The 19052-nt window shown below is 40.5% G+C and overlaps 1 protein-coding gene across 15 annotated transcripts in view; it reads right to left on the reverse strand.

The window, feature by feature from the left end:
- The window catches only part of DAB1 (DAB adaptor protein 1), a 416583-nt gene that overhangs the window by 359713 nt on the left and 37818 nt on the right, over positions 1-19052 (reverse strand). Inside the window, exon 1 of one of the 15 annotated variants that reach the window (XM_061633170.1) lies at positions 14859-14923. The exons of the other annotated variants lie outside the window; for them this stretch is intronic. The gene's annotated coding sequence lies outside the window, so the exon portion shown is untranslated. Of the gene's footprint in view, positions 1-14858; positions 14924-19052 lie in introns of those variants that run through there. 15 annotated transcript variants of the gene reach the window in all.

The raw sequence follows: 19052 nt of genomic DNA on the forward strand, positions 1-19052 counted from the left end.
TAGGTAGAGCAAGTAAATGGGTGGACAGCCTGAAAGCTCCCTCCCTGTGATCCACGGCAGTGAGTCTGCTGCAGATCGTGGAAGGGGAGTGCTACTCCCCCACCCTAATGATGGGCCCTTCAGGGGCCTGGCCAGGGTCCAACCTGGCCACACTTTGGTGCCAGCTCTGGTTAGACTAGATAGCCTACAAGGTTCCATCCAACTCCATGATTCCATATGCTCTTTGGGGGCAACCTAAGGTGGTTTTGGCTTCAGTGCCTTGTTTCTCTCTTTGAGATGTTGAATCAGGCAAACCTAAGGAATCTAAATTATGTTTCTAATTTAACAGCACTGAAGAAAATACAGTATATGTGAATGCACACAAACAATGAATGAGGGAGAGGGATCAGAAGATCACAGTAAAGACAGACTCTGAGCTAGACAGAACCTCAGGTCTCACGTAAGGCTTTGGCAAATCCCCAACTTGGCTTTTTGATATTTCTGTGAAATATAAAATACCATATGAAAAGACCACATGTTATGATACTTTAGGTCAGCTGATGTTCATTTAGAATTCATCAGCTGCTAAAAGCTTACAGGCCTATTAAAGAATATTGTTAAGAATTATTTCAACCTCTTTTCTTCCTGAAAATCTCATAGCTAATCTCCACATTAGTGCCCAAACAAAAATAAAAATAGCCTAAAAATTGAATATCTATTTATGTTCCCTGGGAAATATCACTTGCAGGAAAAGCATACCACATATACAAATCCTCTCCTTTCACATAATCCTTTGGTTTAATCTTCTAGGGACCTATTTTGATCTTTCCCTTGGCAAGTAACATCCCTCAGCATTTTCTAACTGTTCCAGATCTTTTGAGCAAGAGGTCGACTGTAATTCTGACAGCTAGCAAGCAAAACATGTGTGGATAACTACAAAGGGGGTTGGATACTAACATATTTTAACCTAGACTGACAGCTGAGTTGGTGAGATTATCATTTGACTGCTCTATCAAGGGCCCTGTTATTTAGTGAACCATCTCAACACTCTGTCACGGGTGAAAAAGTCATTGTTGGAAGCAAAGCTCTCTTGTTATTGGGAAGGAATGAGTTAGGTCATCTCAGATAGGTCTACTGTAAACAATAGAAATAAAAAACTAATGCATAACATGCAAGAAATGTATAATTAGAAATCTTAACCAGTATAAACAAATGCTAATGAAAAAGAAAGAAAGAATTCTTCTCATTTGGCCTCTTTTCCCAGGTTTGTGAGGTAGGTTGGGCTTTATTTATGCACCTGCCCAGGCAGTAACTGAAGGTTTTTGTTCAGGCAAGCCAAAATATAGAAAGTATCAGATGTTGACATAGTCAGCTGTAGGGCCCCATGTACAGGCTAGTACCTACTGCTGACTGAAGATGTTAAAAAATGTCATAACATGCTCAGAAGTATACATATCCTCAATACTGTCAGTACACAATACATCTGTTGTGGCCAGGAGCAAGACTGTGCCAGTGGGGTTGCCTTGCTCTCCTGGCCTCTCAATGCCTCGGTTCACTGCTGGTTCCTGAGATAGGGAAGACCAAGGCGGCAGGGAGCTCGGCTTGGTGTGGGCACAGTGTTGGATTGGCTCTGCCACTGCAACCACAATATGCCAAGCTCCCCACACACTTGCCCCTCCCCCTTTTGGTAACCGGCAGTGATGTGCAGCATTGGGAAATCAAGACAGCAGTGTAGCCCAGCCTGCACAGCCCTGCCAATTGTGGTTCTGCTGAACTAGTAATAACTAGGGCTAGGGTCCCCATAGTGCCACAGACACCCCCTTTGTCACCTGCCAATTTTGTTTTTTGTTTTTTAATCTACACACACTCTCACACACACACACACCTTTTGGTTGGGGGTTGTTGGGAAAGGTTTCCCTGATTTGGGGGGCTATTTCCTGATTTTCTCCTTGTTTCTGTCCCTTTTAGAGTTCTTTGAGAGTGTGGGTAGAGGCAATCTAGTTGACATTGTGTACTTTGACTTTCCAACAGATGTTGACAGAGTACATCACGGAAGACCCTTTAGTAAGCTTTGCAGAATAAGAGGAGAGATCCTCTTATGGATCAGTAACTGGTTAAGACACAAGGAGCAGAGAGTAAGAGTGAAAAGACAGTTCTCCCAATTGAGAAATGTAGAAATCATCTGCACTCTGCAGCCATCCTTAGTGCCCATGCTTCAATTAAAGCCGAGGGGAAGTCATCAGAGGTAACTCCTTCCATGGGACTTGTTCAGATCAGGAAGCATGGACAGCCAGAGGCTGCCAAGTGCTAGAGAAATGTTTGCTGTAAAGAAAAACACACTCAGTACCCTCAGCCACCACACAACAATAAGGTCAGTTCAAAACCCCACAGAAATTTTAATGAAATTCTTTAAAATGACCTGATGATGAACTAAAATAGAAGCTTCTTCCACAGGGGAAGAAAGCTTTTGAGAAATTGGAGGGCTGGTTTTGGCACAACACTAATCCGTCCCTACAGCAGCTGCGTGGGACTCAGAAAAAAACACAAGGTTTCCAATCTGATCCTCAAAGAAACTTGTCAGTTATGCATTATGCATGTGAAAAATATTCCTCCCCATGGTCAGTTAACCTATCTTTATTTATTTATTTTTATCTATTTAAAATATTTCAATCCTGCCCTTCTACCCTATAATAGGGCACTCAGGGCAGCTTACAGAAATAAAATCAAACGTACATAATAAAATTGTAAACAGTAAAATCACAAAAACATTAAAATAAATTTAAAATACAACTAAAATACATAAAATACTATATATACAGTAGGGCCCCGTTTTACGGCGCTTCGCTTTATGGTGCTTTGCTAATGCGGCGGTCTCAATTAGACACAATTAGACTAAAGCCTCACTCATACGGCGCTTGTTCGGCTTTTATGGCGGTTTTTGAGCGTTCAGTGCCATTCTATTCAATGAGTTCCGCTTTTCAGTGGTTTTTGCTTTTTAGTGGGGTTCCATATGAGTGGGGCCCTACACTCTCTCTCTCTCTCTCTCTCTCTCTCTCTCTCTCTCTCGGGACTACAAAGGTAAAATTTAATGCAGAAGGCATAAAGTCAGTGTCAGTATCTTAAGCATGATTGCACGGAAGTAAATACCATTGAACTCTATAAGCATGCAAATGATCAAACCTGCCCTCCCCTCTCCCTTCCTTTGCCCCCCTCCAATACGCTTCTTCCCCTCTCCCTCCCCCCTCCTCCTCCGTGGTCAGTTTTTCCTATCCTAAACATGATTGCATAGGAGTAAATCCCATTGAACTCAATAAGCATGCAAATGATCAGACCTGCTTTTCCTCCCCTTCCCTTCTCCTCTCCCTTCCTCCCCCCTCTTCCTTCCTCCTCCCCTACCCACTCCAGCCCTCCGTCCCTCCCCCTCGGTCAGTTTTACCTATCCTATGCATGATTGCACAGGAGTAAATTGCACTGAACTCAATAAACATGCAGATGATCAAGCCTGTCCTTCTCCTGCCCTCCCCCTCCTGTCTGCTTCCATCCCAGTCCTCCCCTCTGCCTTTACACACCTCCCTCCTCCTCCTCCTCCTCCTCCTTCCCTACCCATTTCATGGTCAGTTTCACCTATCCTAAGCATGATTGCAGGGGAGTTAATCCCACTGAACTCAATAAGCATGCAAATGATCAATCCATTCTCAGCAAATTTGCACAGGATCCCATTTCTTGCCTCCCAGATTAAAAGCAGGGAAATTCACTAATAGGCAAAAAACTTTGCGGTTTAAGAATGTACCTATAGCCCACAGATATTTTTATCAAACTTTAAAAAGCAGGGAAATTGGGCAGCTATAGTGAATGCACCAAGGGAACAGGAGACCTGACCTCCTCTCTGAGATATTGGACTGCCCTACCAAGTTCTCAAAATGCAAACACCATTTGGGTTGGTCTTTCACAGTCCAATCCACTTGCTTTGTAGCTTGGAAGAATTTGGTAACATGTGCCTCTGAGCATATGGTGAGTGGTGGCAACACCTCAATTAGCCCAAATAATAGAAAGAAGACGTGCTGTGCTGATCTTGTTTTAGCAGGGAGGAAGCAGTTGATATAGTTCAGATGGTCACTTTAAATATGTCTGATTTATTTTGCAATTTTAGTGAAGTTTCTATAGGAAATCATTTCCTTTTTTTCCCTATTTCTGTGAATATGTGAAGTACAGCAACACTTTGCAAAATTTACATTAAAAAAACTCCAAACATAATTGTGGAATAATGGCACTGACTTCTGCAGAATAGTCTCCAGTGGACCTCAGGAGTGTCTCAATTTGCACAAGATAAAACAGTGGGAGGTGAAATATATTCTAGCAAAATTCTAGTTGTGCTCTATGTTTTTAACTGACTGTCCCCACCTTGCCTTAAATGAAGTGGTTTAAACATAGCAGGCTGAAAACATGCATCCTCTTTTTTCCAACAGCTAGAGTCATTGCTGAAGTAGCAACATATTGTAATCAGTCTGACTTTACATCAAACTGCATTTTCAGTTTCAACTGTTAATGCACCCAAAATAGAAGTAGAACATAACCTCCAATTTGAAACACAAAAGGCTGTCTTCACCATCATATGGCATTGACCAATAAAAAGGCTTTGAAATTAATTAAAATAAATTTGACATGGATTTCTGGGATGAATAATGAGGGAAATAAAATGTTCTAGTTTAGATTATCTGTAGAAACATTAGTAACACAGGAAAGAAGCAAAGTAAGAAGAACACCAACAAACATACAAAAATATAATTTTCCATCTTTGGAGATGGCAGGTGTTGCCACCACTCACCTTGTGCTCAGAGGCACGTTACCAAATTCTTCCAAGCTACACAGCAAGTGGATTACAGTGTGAAAGACCAACTCAAATTGTGTTTGCATTTTGACAAATTTGTAGAGCAGTACAATATCTCCGAGAGGAGGTCAGGTCTCCTGCTCCCCTGGTGCATTCACTATAGCTGCCCAATTTCCCTGCTTTTTAAAGTTTGATAGAAATATCTGTGGGCTCTAGGTACGTTCTTAAACCGCAAGGTTTTTTGCCTATTAGTGAATACATGTTCATGGCTTATACATAGCTTAGCATGAGTGTGTGAGTATGCAAGCTCCCAGGGAGGAGATTGCAGCTGCTTTCCTCGGCCTCAGTCATTTTGCTACTGCACTGTGCTGAGCTAAGTCATCATTTGGCTTAGTGTGTCTGAACCTGGGCTCCTGGTTTAGCTCTCTCCAGACTCAGCACAAGTTGTCACTGAGGTTTGGTTTTGGTTTTTAGGTTGTGGTTTGTTCAGGGGTTATAAATCCTGAGCCCAGGTTCAGATGACACGATAAGCCCAGACATAGCTTAGCTCAGTGAGGCATAGTACCAAAGCCTTGGTTTGGCTCAATGCAGCTTAGCCAGAAAACTACAGGGAGGAGTGTAGGATCAACAATCTGCTCTCTGGGAGCCTGCACACTCACACATTTGCCACGGTTAGCTTAGCATGTTGTGTGAACCACTGCAGTGTCTCTGACCTCACCCAAGCTGTCAATTATTTGCCTGGCTGGAGGTTGAGAGGAAAAAATGATTCTTGAAAAACTGAACAAGATCTGATAACGATGATTGGATAGTGTTTTGTTTAATTTTACATGTAATACTTATAGGGAAAAATGGTTTTCAGTATTTTATTTCACTTCAGGTCCATAGCCAGTTTCAGGTTTCTTTAAACCCTTGAGCAGGGTTACCGGGACCCAATTTGTTCCATCCTACTGATTACCACACTTTCTTTCTCTAACTACACCCCTGTGCACCACCTAGCAGTATGGGGGAATTGCCAAAATTTGCTTTCCTTCCTGTTCTGCTGACAATGGCTTCCATTGGTGGAGGACACCAATTGGATACCACTCGGTATTCAAAAACCTCAAGAGTTATATATCAAAGTCCATCAGCCAGAGTCAATTAAATGCCCCCAGTTAGTTAGACCTGGCAAGAGGCTATGCCAGTGTAGCCAAAGGTGCATTTAAAACATTAAAAAATGCCAAAGGTGCATTTAAAACAAGGTGGAATACTATTTTTAGTAGCAAAATGGTGAATCAAAATCTGCATGTTGTACTTCCTGTAACTCAGTTGACAGAGCTGCTAATGCATCCATTCTATCTTATGACATTTGTGATTTGTTATAGCTCTTGCGTTATATATCTTGCATGGTATCTTCAGTCACTGAAGTAACTTACATATCCTCCCTGTCAAGTGCAGGAACAGAAAAGCTTAAGCTTGGGTTTTCTAATATCACTGATATCATAGTGTCATTACGAATCCAAATTTGCTGGGAAAATCATCTCATCATCATCATATGAGGCAGTTTCCAGTAGTTGCTTGAAAAATGTAGTAAGAAGGGGTTTGGAAGCTGTAACGGAGTAGGGTAGGACTTAGAAGACCACAGTGGGATGGGACTGAGAGCTCTGTGGAACTCCCATGGGAGCATGACAGGATTAGGTTTGGCTTGGAATAAACCAGGCTATTTTCTACTAACCCGCCCACATTTTTTTAGGCTGGGGGATATCTTTGGTTTTCTGATCAAACTGGGCTGGTGCTTCTTGGTGGACGAATCTCCCCCACCCCCAAAATAGCAAAGGAGCCATATATCAGGCATCGAGGAATGAGTCTGTAGGCCAAAGTAGACATGATGTTAAATGCCTCTAATGTAGAGGGTTTTAAAAATACAAATCACAGTAGATAGTGCATGGGGTATTAGCTGATGGGGACTGCAAGAGTTGTAGAGATGGAATCTAATCCTTCCTCACCAGCACATCCTTTGCATGCAACAAGTTATAAGAACACAGGAAGACCCTGCTGGATCAGGCCAGTGGCCCATTTAGTCCAGCATCCTGTGCTCACAGTGGCCAACCAGCTGCCCATAGGAAACCACAAGCAGGACCTGAGCACAAGAGCACTCTTCCCTCCTACAGTTTCCAGCAACTGGTATTCAGAAGCATACTGCCTCTGTGGAGGCAGAGCACTGCCATCATGGGTAGTAGCCTTTGATGCTCTTATCCTCCATGAATTCACCTAATCCTCTTTTAAAGCCCTCCAAGTTGATGGCCGTGACTCTCTCCTCTGGGAGCAAGTTCCATAGCTTAACAATGTGGTGTGTGAAGAAGTATTTTCTTTTATCTGTCCTGAATCTTCCAACATTCAGCTTCATTGGATGTCTATGAGTTCTAGCGTTATGAGACAGGGAGAAAAAACTTCTCTCTATTGACTCTATCCATGCCATGCATAATTTTACAAACTTCCATCATGTCACCTCTTACTTGCCTTTTCTCTAAACTAAAAAGCCCCAGGTCTCAAGTTCAACTCCTGACTTCTCGGTAGGGCTGGGAGAAACTCCTGCCTGAAAACCATGGGAGCCACTGCCAGTCAGTGTAGGCAAAACTGAGCTAGAAAGACCAAAACCCTGACTCGATTTAAGGCAGTTTCCTGTGTTCCTATGCTCTGGCCCTGACAGGATTACTCCCCAAAGCTTCAAAAGAGAGATTTTGTGTAGGACTACACCAAGGAAGAAAAGAGTCACATTTTACCTCTAAACCAGCTCCAATACAGATCATTATTAGCCCTTCCTCGCACACAGATACTTGATGTTATTTGCATTTTAAGAAAAATTAATATGCAAAAATATTTTTAATAGTACATGTAGTTTGGCCCTGAATGTGAAAATATTTAGGGATGCCCTTCATTATATATAATAACACTGAGAGAATGCATTATACAGCCACAAGAGTGGCTGAATACTATAGTCAGCATGGATTTTTCACATTCCCAATGTTAAATTGAAAATACCCCCGATGCCATTCTGCTGCTTCCCATAAGCTCATTTCAAAACAAAACCTTACAAAACTTATAGTCCTGAACTCAGAAATGCTTGCTTAACAACGCTGTATGTTTTCATGGTGATACACAAAACAGTCAGAGAGACTTGAGGGTTCAAAGTGTAAAACGAGAAACAAATCCGGACCCCTGCTTGATTTTTTCTGTCAGTGATCTCATAACTTATTGAAATTAATTAAAAATCACCAATGTTCACAGAATACCTGTAATCCTATTACTGACCTTGCCCCATAGTCTGACCCTCATCTTCTGCAGTTTAAAAGTTTTAAAAAATGCCTCGCTGATTTTTAATTAATTTAAGAAATTTAACATTGAAGTCTGTAATAGTGTCAGGCATGCTCAGTAAGAACCAACTGTCAGTGTTCTAAAAGCTGGACTCACACATTTGGCTTGGCTAATTAGGTGGCCCCTCCCATGCCAGACATTTAATTCACTTTAGACAGGCATGCCTTCCCCCAAAGAATCTTGGGAAGTGTAGTTTGTGAAGGGTGCAAAGAGTTGTTAGAAGACTCCTATTCCCCTGACAGAGCTCCAGTGGCCAGAGGGGTTTAAGAGTTGGCCCCTCTTCTGGGGATTCTAGGTCTGTGAGGGAAACAGGGCCTCCCCTAGCAACTCTCAGCACCCATCACAAACTACACTTCCCAAGATTCTTTGGGGGAAGCCATGACTGTCTAAAGTGAAATATAGGTCTGGTGTGGATGTGGCCAAGGACAGTTTTGGTTTAAATCTGGTGGGAGACTAATGTGCCTGCTGTAGAATAAAAAGGTGGGGGAGACCCTGAAAAACAATGATACTGTTCACAATGTTTTCCTTTTGGAAAGGAACGGGGCTTTCCCTCTGCCAAGTGCCTGCTCACCCAATCTCCCCCTCTCCCCTTCCCTCTCATCTCCTCTTTCTTCCCTACCCCTACCCTTCCTACCCTTCCCTCGCCCTTCTTTCTCCTCCCTCCTCGCTGCTCCTCCCTCAGGTCAGTTGCACCTATTCTAAGCATAATTGTACAAAAGTAAATCCCATTGAACTAAAAAAGCATGCAAATGATCAAACCTGTTTAAGAACTTACCTACAGCCAACATATATTTCTATCAAACTTTAAAAAGCAGGGTAATTGGGCAGCTATAGTGAATGCACAAGGAGAGCAGGAGACCTGACTTCCTCTCTGAGTTATTGTACTGCCCTACAAATTTGTCAAAATGCAAACACAGTTTGGGTTGGTCTTTCACAGTCTAATCCATTTCCTGTGTAGCTTGGAAGATTTGGTAACATGTACCTCTGAGCATATGGTGAGTGGTGGCAACACCTGCAATCAGCTCAAATAATAGAAACAAGACATGTGCTGTGCTGATCTTGTTTTAGCAGAGAGGAAGCAACAATGTTAAGACAATTGATAGAGTTCAGATAGTCACTTTAAATATGTTTGATTTACTTTGCAATTTTAGTGAAGTTTCCTATAGTAAATCATCTTCTTTTGCTTCTATTTCTGAGAATAGATGAAGTACAGCAACACTTTACAACACTAAAAAAAAAGCTCCAAAACAATTGTGGAACAATGCCACTGACTGTTCTGCAGAATAGTCTCCAAATAACATGAGGAGTGTCTCAGTTTGCACAAGATAAAATAGTGAGAAGTGAAATATATTTTAGCAAAATTCTAGGTGTGCTCTGTTTTTAATTGACCATGCCCACCTTGCCTTAAGTGGAGCAGTTTAAGCATAGCAGGCTGAAAACATGCATCTTGTGCAGACCAAGGTTGTTGTTTTTTTGCAACAGCTAGATTCATTCCTTAAGTAGCAATCATTATTGCAATCATTCTGTTTTACATCAAACTGCAGTCTCAGATTCAACTGTTAATGCACCCAAAATAGAAATAGAACATAACCTCCAGTTTGAAACACAAAAAGCTATCTTCACCATCATATGACATTGGCCAATAAAAAGGCTTTGAAATTAATACAAATAAATTTGACTTAGATTTCTAGGATGAATAATGAAAAATATAATTTTCTAGGTTGGGTTCTCTGTAGAAACAGCAGTAACACAGGAATGAAGCAAAGTAAGAATACCAACAAACATACAAAACTGTAATTCTCCATCTTTGGAGATGGCAGGTGTTGCTACCACTCATCATATGCTCAGAAGCACATGTTACCAAATTCTTCCATGCTGCACATTCACTATAGCTACCCGATTTCCCTGCTTTTTAAAGTTTCATAGAAATATCTGTTGGCTGTAGGTACGTTCTTAAACCGCAAGGTTTTTTGCCTATTAGTGAATTTATTCCAATGCAGTGATGAAGTTTCATAGAATGTAAGGATGACAAAGCAGTTTTTTAATTTCTTCCCATCAGAAGAAGTTTGCTAAGCAACCTTGGTTGTGTGTACCATTGCCTTCCTCTGAGGCTGAGAGGCAGTGACTGGCCCAAGGTCACCCAGTGAGCTTCATGGCTGTGTGGGGATTTGAACCCTGGTCTTCCAGGTCCTAGTCCAACACTGACTTGGGGGAGGGGCAGGGAGGGGAGGATAAGGGGGAGGGGAGGAAATTGGGTGGGTTGGCACTGGGCAGAGGGGAAGCCCCTTTCCTTTCCAAAAGGAAAACATTGTGAACAGGATCATTGCTTTTCAGCGGTTCCCCCACCTTTTTATTCTACAGCAGGCACATGTAGCCTCCCACCCAAATTTAAACCATAGCTGTCCCTGGCCACATCCACACCAGGCCTTTATTTCACTTTGGATAGTCATGGCTTCTCTCATAGAATCCTGGGAAGTGTAGTTAGTGAAGGGTGCTGAGAGTTGCTAGGAGACGCCCTGTTCCCCTGACAGACTTTTAATCAGAGTGGCTGACCAGTCTGGCCACTGGAGCTCTCTGAGTGGAACAGGAGTCTCTTCTCAGCACCCTTCACAAACTACACTTCCCAGGATTCTCTGAGGGAAGCCATGACTGTCTGAAGGGAAATCAAAGTCTGGTGTGGGTGTGGCCCCCTGATTAGCCAAGCCAAGCCAAGCCAAGCAGCTGTGAGTCTGGCTTTTAGAACACTAACAGTTGGTGCTTACTGAGCATGCCCTGCATAATCATAGGGTGCCACCCAACATTTCTTAAATTAATTAAAAATCAGCCAGGCATTTTTTTTAACTTTTAAACTGCAGAAGATGAAGGTCAGACTATGGGGCAAGGTCAGTATTAGGATTACAGGTACTGTGAACATGGCTGATTTTTAATGAATTTCAACAGATTATGAGAACTCTTAGAGAGAAAAGTCCAAAAGGGCTCTGGGTTTTTTTCTTTGTTTTTAGACTTTGAACTCTCTATTCTCTCTGATTGTTTTGTGTATTGCCATGAAAATTGAGAGGGTTGTTAAGCAAGTGTTTCTGAGTTCAGGACTATAAGTTTTGTAAGGTTTTGTTTTGAAATGAGCTTATGGGAAGCATCAGGATGTCATGGGGGTATTTTCAATTTAACATTGCGGAATATGAAAAATCCACGCTGGTTATAGTATACAGCCACTCTCGTGGCTATATAATTATACAGCCTTATAGAGAAGAAAGTAAACATATGTCTCCACAAACTAGGTACCACATGCACAGATGAAAAATAGTCTAGAAAGGCAGCCATATTAATCAACCTTAATATGTAGGATTTAGGAACACAGGTTGTTTTTACTTATTTTATTTTTATATGTTGTATTATGCCTTCTTGTATTCTGATGAAAGTGCAGAATATAAATATGTAAACAAACAAACGTGACAATAAGGAACTTTGTCTTTATTGTGGGTCAAAAAAGTGGTCACATCCCTGACCAAGAGGCATTTCCCCATTATGTCACATGGTTCCCAACAACCACTGGCACACCTAGCAAGTGAATTATCTGTGGCCAAAGGCAACAGAAGTAACAATAACATTATTGCCTTCAAAAATCAACACACTAAAGGGTTCCTTGCCACCTTTTGGTGAATTTCTTGTGGGGGAAAACCCAATCATCAAAGTGGGAAAACAGTATGCCTTGCTGGTGCATCTTGGTAAAAGGCTACAAGACAGTCATTACCTTGACTTCAAATGACTGTCTACAGTGCGTAAAAAAATGATATTTTAGACTGTTATTATAACCCATGATTATTGTGATGTACATCTCTGACCTTTATGGATAATATCTCGACTGTTTCCTGTAGCTTACCTGCAAGAAAACAAACAAACTCATTTCCCCTCAGGTCCCTCCTTAAACAAATAAGTGTGCTCAATGATTGAAATATTTCACTACCCATCAATTTTCTCTCTTTTTGCATTCATTCAGACCATCCTCCCTAACCTCAGTGTCACAGAGCAGTAATTAAAGTTTGATGACATATAACATCCAGTGATAATCCTAAATTAGCAGGTATGCACAAATAATGCAGTTCTCTGTAAAATTCAGCTAAATGGCTGATTTGATTTTGTGTATATTTTTAGCATAGCCCGACAATGTACTGGTAGTCCCCCTGCCCCTGCCACTTTAACTTTTTCTTTTAACAAAACAAATTTATTGGATAGTATTAATTCCTGGTATCAGAAGACACCAGATAGAACATGTTTATCTTTCTCAAGAATTATGTCAATTGCTTATTATATAAGATCCTTAGTTTTTATTTCTTCAGATTAGATCCTGAATCTGTTTTTCAATGAAAGAAATAAAAATGGAATTCATCAGTGTAATAGGCACGTCTAATACAACAAGCCCCAGATATTTCAAAAACACAAGGATTAGATCCACATAAAACTAAAAGCTCGTCAAGGTGTATGAATTAATATAATGACAGAGCAATTTTGACGTAAAGATTACAGGTGGGTTTCGTTAACATTCTAGATTTTAACTTCAGACATCCCCAGAGAGGCAGAGGCTATGAAAATAAAATAGTGAATTATATGCATGTAATGCATGTAATGCTCAGCTGTCACCATCTTCAACCCCCTTCTCAAGTCTAGCTGAGTAGATGTATTTCACAGGGAAGGTTATCTTCTCCAAGCCAAAAGTCAGAGGCAAGGAGTGCTAAGTCTGGTTTCACAACATGACTGAGGAAACTACACATGTCAAATCTATCATTCCCACAGAACTCTTAGACTACTAGTAAGGACATCCAGGTCAAGAATAAGCATAAGGGCAATAACTCAATAACCTCTGTAGAAAACCATTTCAATGAACCTACATGCTTGTAACAATGTGCAACAGTGTGGTCAATATAGATAGAATTGGGGTTGCCAGGTTCAGGGCCTGAGACTGATCCTGAATCTTTAGAAGAGAAAGTCAGCGAAGTGCAGGTGTTCTTGCAAAACTGTAGTGGGAAAAACCACAAGGTGGAATTCTCCCTTCCCCCTGCACAACTTTTAAAGATACAGAAGACCTCCTGGTTACCAGGCCCTCTTCCAGAGGGACCATACCAAGGTCTCTTTCAAGGTGGTGGGCATAACTCCCTCCCATAGTGAGGCACTGACCACTCCTTACACCCAAAGGTTTTTTTTATTGTAAATTGTATTTTGTATTTTACTGTCTCATCGTCATCATCAACAACAACAACAACAATATGCAAAGTCTTTCAGAAGAGAACTAAGCCACTAGCAAGCACTTTAGGAAATCCTATTGCTAGTATTTTAAAAGATTTATCCAGCTGAGTTAGTCGATTAGCAGACTGTTAAATGTGGATATGTGTTTGGGATAAATATCCTTCTGTGTACTCAAGAAATCTTAGAAGAACATACAGGATAGCATCATTTATCTGTAAGGCCTGTGTAATATTAAAACTGTTTAAATAATCAGTTGTTTAATAAACAAATAATTTGTAAATCATGTACACACTTATATAGTGTTATATGGGCACACACTGTGAATTTAGATAGCCAAGGTTAATATATATCATACAGTTTATCTAATATTTCACTGTAATAAGAAAATTATTACATCCCACCACACCTATTGTGAATATAATTTTACACATGTCAGTTTCTGATACCGTAGGCTGTTTTTCTTTCTGGATTTTCCATGTTGCGCTTTTTGAAATATGCTGTGACATGCTTCACACTGTAGTCTTGATAGAAAAAAATGATAAGAAATGGAAAGATGAAATAGACTCCATTTACTTTAAATAAGTAATTTTCTCTTGTGCAAATTTTCCAGGATGCCAAAATGAAAATATTTATTTGTATACTGCTATGAAACCATAAAGTGGTTCCTCATAGACCTGTTCCAGTGACGCTCCTCAAAAATTCTATTTATTTAAAAAGAAACACACTCTAAAACTAGATAAAAGCAGATTCTGGCAGAAGAGGTAATATATTCCCAAAAAAGTTATTCTTACACTGTTCAGCAACAGTAAATCTTGATGCCAATGAAAATGAAGATTTATCCCATGCTGAAATTTAACCTCATTCATTCAAATATATTACCTTTACAATTAGTTATTACAATTTGTAAATCACTAGTTAAAAAGCCAGGTCCATGGGGATTTCAATTTTGTGTTGTAGCAAAGTGTAATAACGCTATGAAAACCATTCAAATCTTGACACTCTAGGAAGATTTACTGGCATTATAGCAAGACTTGTGCAAGAGATGGAGAAACAGAGAACTGTCTGCATGGGACCTTCTGATATTCAGCTTTAGTATTAGGACACTAAGTCTAAATAAACTCACAAAATAGCAGCTATGAAGAGAACACAGAAACTGGGTAGTACTGAAAACCATACCATGCATGCTGACCAAGTAATTAATCCAATTCACTTGTATGAACACATCAGGAACCACAGTGGCCTAAATACCAGACACCATGTGGCATGCAAGGATTGGTAACGCTGAATGAGAGATCTGTCAAAAGTGTCCTGTGCAAGTGTGCCCTTTGGAGGGTTGTTGTATGAAAACTTTTTGGAAAATCAAATTTTTTGGAAAATCAAAGTCCCATATTAATCTTAATCCCCATATAACAAAAATATAGAACAGGACACAAGACTTTGTTAAGGTACATCTGTTTACCTGGCTTTTCCTCGTTAATCTTCCTTTCCTTCCCAACATGTGTCCCCTTTACCTTGAACATGTAAGCCTGCAGACAAAGTCCATGCTATTTTTTTAAAATTTCTTCATAGCAATATTAGATGCTTTATAAATAAATATCATGTTTATACTAGGTAAGCTTATCTATTAGGAAGCATCTATTGAAATCATCAGGACTCCAAGGGTCAGTAGATGACAGTACCGAAGGAAAATTGTTAGCAGGCCTACTTCAATAAAGAAGCTTTAAAATTGTGGATGTGATAAATAGTAGCATGTTTACTTTCTCTGCTTCAAACCTGGATTACACCAAGTATCCTTTGTAAATGCCTACTGTACCATAAACTTACAAGGTGTTAAACTTTTGAACTGTCATGCAATAGCATACTCTTAAATGGTTTACTATCAAAGATTGCATTAGGCTAAAATGCCCCTTTTCTTCAAAAAACTGTCAAACAAACTCACTACATATAATTGCTTCACATTCCTCATGACATGAATAGCTGGGATCTCAGTAGATGGTAATGTTCTATCAGCCTTCTTATTACACAATCATTCAAACCCTGGAACTCAGCAATTAGGATTTAACATTAGGATTCAACTGGAGACACACACTAAAAAAAGGCAATTTTTAGTATGAGCTCTAGATTTTAGGGAAACACAAACATGGAGGTAAACATTAGGAGATCCGGTTTCCGGTTACAGACATCGGGTGAGACTCTTCCTTGTCTTGGGTTTTTGTTTTATTTTTATCTAATTTTTATCTCAGATATTTTATTTTCAGTCTTAGCCTTTTAATGCCCAAGCCTGTTTAGCTTGCAGAGCAATTAAATTTTTTTGCAATTAAGCTGTTCCCTGACGCTGGCCTTGACTATTCGCCTTCCTTTGAAGATTTACAGCAATATCCCCATATATCTCTCCGAGTTCAAATTCTTCTGATAAGAATGGTGCTTACAAGAAAAGAGAGAAGAGCTTTAGGCCTCCCTCTTCCCTCCCAGTGTCTACCAGAGAAAAACAAGACTGTAAAGATAAATGACAAGCTTAAGTTAAAAAAGACCCGGCATGAAAGGAAACAAAACTATTCCCCCCCACAATGCCAAACTGAACTTGCCTTATTAAAGGGACAGCAGGAAATCACAAATTTTTTCTCAATTATTCCTAGTCACCATACCGAAAAGGACAAAGAGTCAGTAATACCCTCTCCTAAGGAATGGTCTTTACCTCTTAAAGGCTACCTTCACAATCACAAAAATGTTTTACCTACAATGAACCTGGCTGATGAACTAGCGTTGGCTGAAAGCCAGCTTTTAATTAAGGGCTCAGCTTTGTCTCAAGAAACTAACTACTCCCTGGATAAATTAGACTCAGATGCGCAGCAGGTCACTGACATCTCTAACCCACCTCAAGTACATCAGACAGTTAGTCTATCCCAGCCTACAGTGGTGGAACAGCCTAGTGACAAATCTGTGGATCAACTGGACCAAATGGAGACTCATGTATTGTCATCAGACCTTAACCACCCAGTTCTAAAAGATTCTATATCTGACTTATCATTACAAGGGTGGTTACTTATGTTGACCACAGATCTGGAGCATCTTAAGGCCTACATGAATGAATGCAATTCTTTGTTAACAACATTAGTCAATACAAGATGTATTTCTCAAGACAGTGTTCCTTCCTCTACCCAGGAACGTTCAGTAAGTCCTGCAGCTGTGGTGAAACCTGTTCAGCAGAATCCACCCAGGGTCAGAAAGAAAGGGCCAGCATTTCACCCAAAAAAGAGCAAAAATGTGAAGTCTCAAAAACCTACGCGGAAAAGCAGGTGGAATTATAAGAGACTTTTTAGCATGCTAGAAACTGCATCGAAAACGCGCAACTCTAATTCAAGTACATCTCAAATGAAAGAATTAAAGCAGTCTGACATAAAGTGTTTCACAGTGCATTCAGATGAAGGAAGAATTGCTGATTCAACGAATCGAGAGGGGAAGAGTACTTCTGAAATTCTCCCTCCATCCCCTTCGATATACATACCTCTGCAGGACCCCTGGCAAGACGTTTTGAGGGTTGAGCCTATAAAACATCCATCTGAATCCCCAACTTTACATCTGAGATGGAAACTTATACTTATAAGGAATAAGCTAGTTCTAGCAAATTACCCAAAACCATGGGGCCTTTTAAGTTCATTAGACAGAAAATGCCACCTGACTGACATACTGAATAAGACAACAATACCTTCCCTTTATAGGAAAATTCGTACAAATGACATTTGCCAAGTTGAATATCTCTATTTTAATAGCAATAGAGCTCGGGCGGTGGTTACATTTCCCTCACAGGAAATAGCCAAGCAAATTTGGCTTAATAAAGACTCTCTGTCTAAGCAGGGTATAACAACTCTTCGCTTTTTTGCAAATGTAGCCACCCCATTGAACCTAATAAATGATTCGAATAAGTGCCAAAACTATCTAGATATTTTAGGTCAATTAGAACAGGATCCGTTGATAGTATTAGAGGATCAAGTCAACTGTGACAGGGAAATCTCTTCGAAACCCGACAATTTCCCACATACCGCCAAAATATCAACGGAGTTCTCTTAGTCCAAATAGCCAGAGTGTGCGATTGAAATCCCTTTTGACATCTGAAGGAATGTTTATACCAAGTATCAACGAGGCCAAGATCCCCATACAAAGGGAGAGTGAAGTTTTAGCCTGCGCTATTAACAAGATACTTCCTCCGACAGATATCCATCTTTTGCCAGTTAGATCCCCCCGACAGGAGGAACTTCTTGATGACCTCCCGACAGAGGAAGAACAATCTCTGCTACAGTCTTTTGGTCTACTGCCTGAGTTTGAACGGGACAAAATCTTAAATAGATTAGTACATCTTTCATTACGACTATCAGTATTCCATGAACAATCAAAGGCGAGCCCGTGCCACAAAGCAGATGTGGAAATGGAAGAAAAATCCGTTTCATTTTGTTCGAGCTCCTCTCCTGGATTAGTTTCTAATCTGGGCACTTCCAACCGGATTTTTTCCAAGGTGACAAAAGAACTTTCAGGGTCAGACTGACATCTTAAGATCCTCTCTTGGAATATCAAGGGCTGGTCTAACAAAGACAGTAAGGATGACCTTTTCCCGTTTCTACAGCAGTTTAAGATCGTATGCCTTCAAGAAACATGGGCAACAACTGACTCTTTGATGACCTTATTCGGTTTTCAGGCTTACCCTCTTCCAGCGGTTAAACATAGTATTAATGGTAGAGGTTGCGGTGGTCTCTGCATATTTGTATCTGATGACTTGCCGTTAGAGATTCATATTCTAAACCCTCCATGTGAACACTTTGTCCAAGGTTTAAGGATTTCTAGTTCCCTGACAGGTCCACTTATCATTATAAATGTTTACTTACCCCCTTACAAGGCTAGGTCTCTAACCTCAAATAACATATGGGACCAAATATCTGAGTTTTTAGCCCGCTTGGAATGTCATTACCCAGATCATAGTTTGATTCTCTGTGGGGATTTTAATGCCCGGATGGGTGCAGGCTGTGTGAATGACTTATCATTAAACCATGGCCCGTTTAACCCTTTTCCTCTAGGGGACATATAATACGTGAAGAACAGGCAGGCTTTAGACCAAATAAAAGCACAATCGATCAGGTTTTCACACTATACCACCTCATGAAGAAAACACGGTCTAAAGCAAACCCTTCTTTATATCTAGCCTTTGTTGACTTCAGCGCGGTCTTTGACTCAGTGGATAGGGGGCTCCTATGGAAAAAACTGGCCAATTCAAATATAGATAAAAGATTGTACTGGCTGATTAGGGCTCTCCACCAAGCCAACGTAGCCCAGGTACGCCAAAATATCACGGGCTCCTTGTCAACAAAAATCCCAGTCCTAAGGGGGGTTAAACAAGGCTGTCTACTGGCTCCTTTTCTTTTCACCTTTTTCATAAACGACCTTGTAGATACACTTACTTCACCTGCCTTTCCCCCCCCCTCTATTGGTGACAAAAAGATCAATGTCCTCTTGTATGCGGACGACGTGGTACTCTACTCCCAAACAAAAATTGGGCTCAGACGCATGATTTGCAAATTGAAAGAGTATTGTGATGCCCAAAATCTTACTATCAACCAGTCTAAATCAAAAGTTATGATCTGTGGGAAATTTATGAAAGTTAAAA

Source organism: Rhineura floridana, chromosome 6 (assembly GCF_030035675.1).
Source record: "Rhineura floridana isolate rRhiFlo1 chromosome 6, rRhiFlo1.hap2, whole genome shotgun sequence".
Lineage (NCBI taxonomy): Eukaryota > Metazoa > Chordata > Lepidosauria > Squamata > Rhineuridae > Rhineura > Rhineura floridana.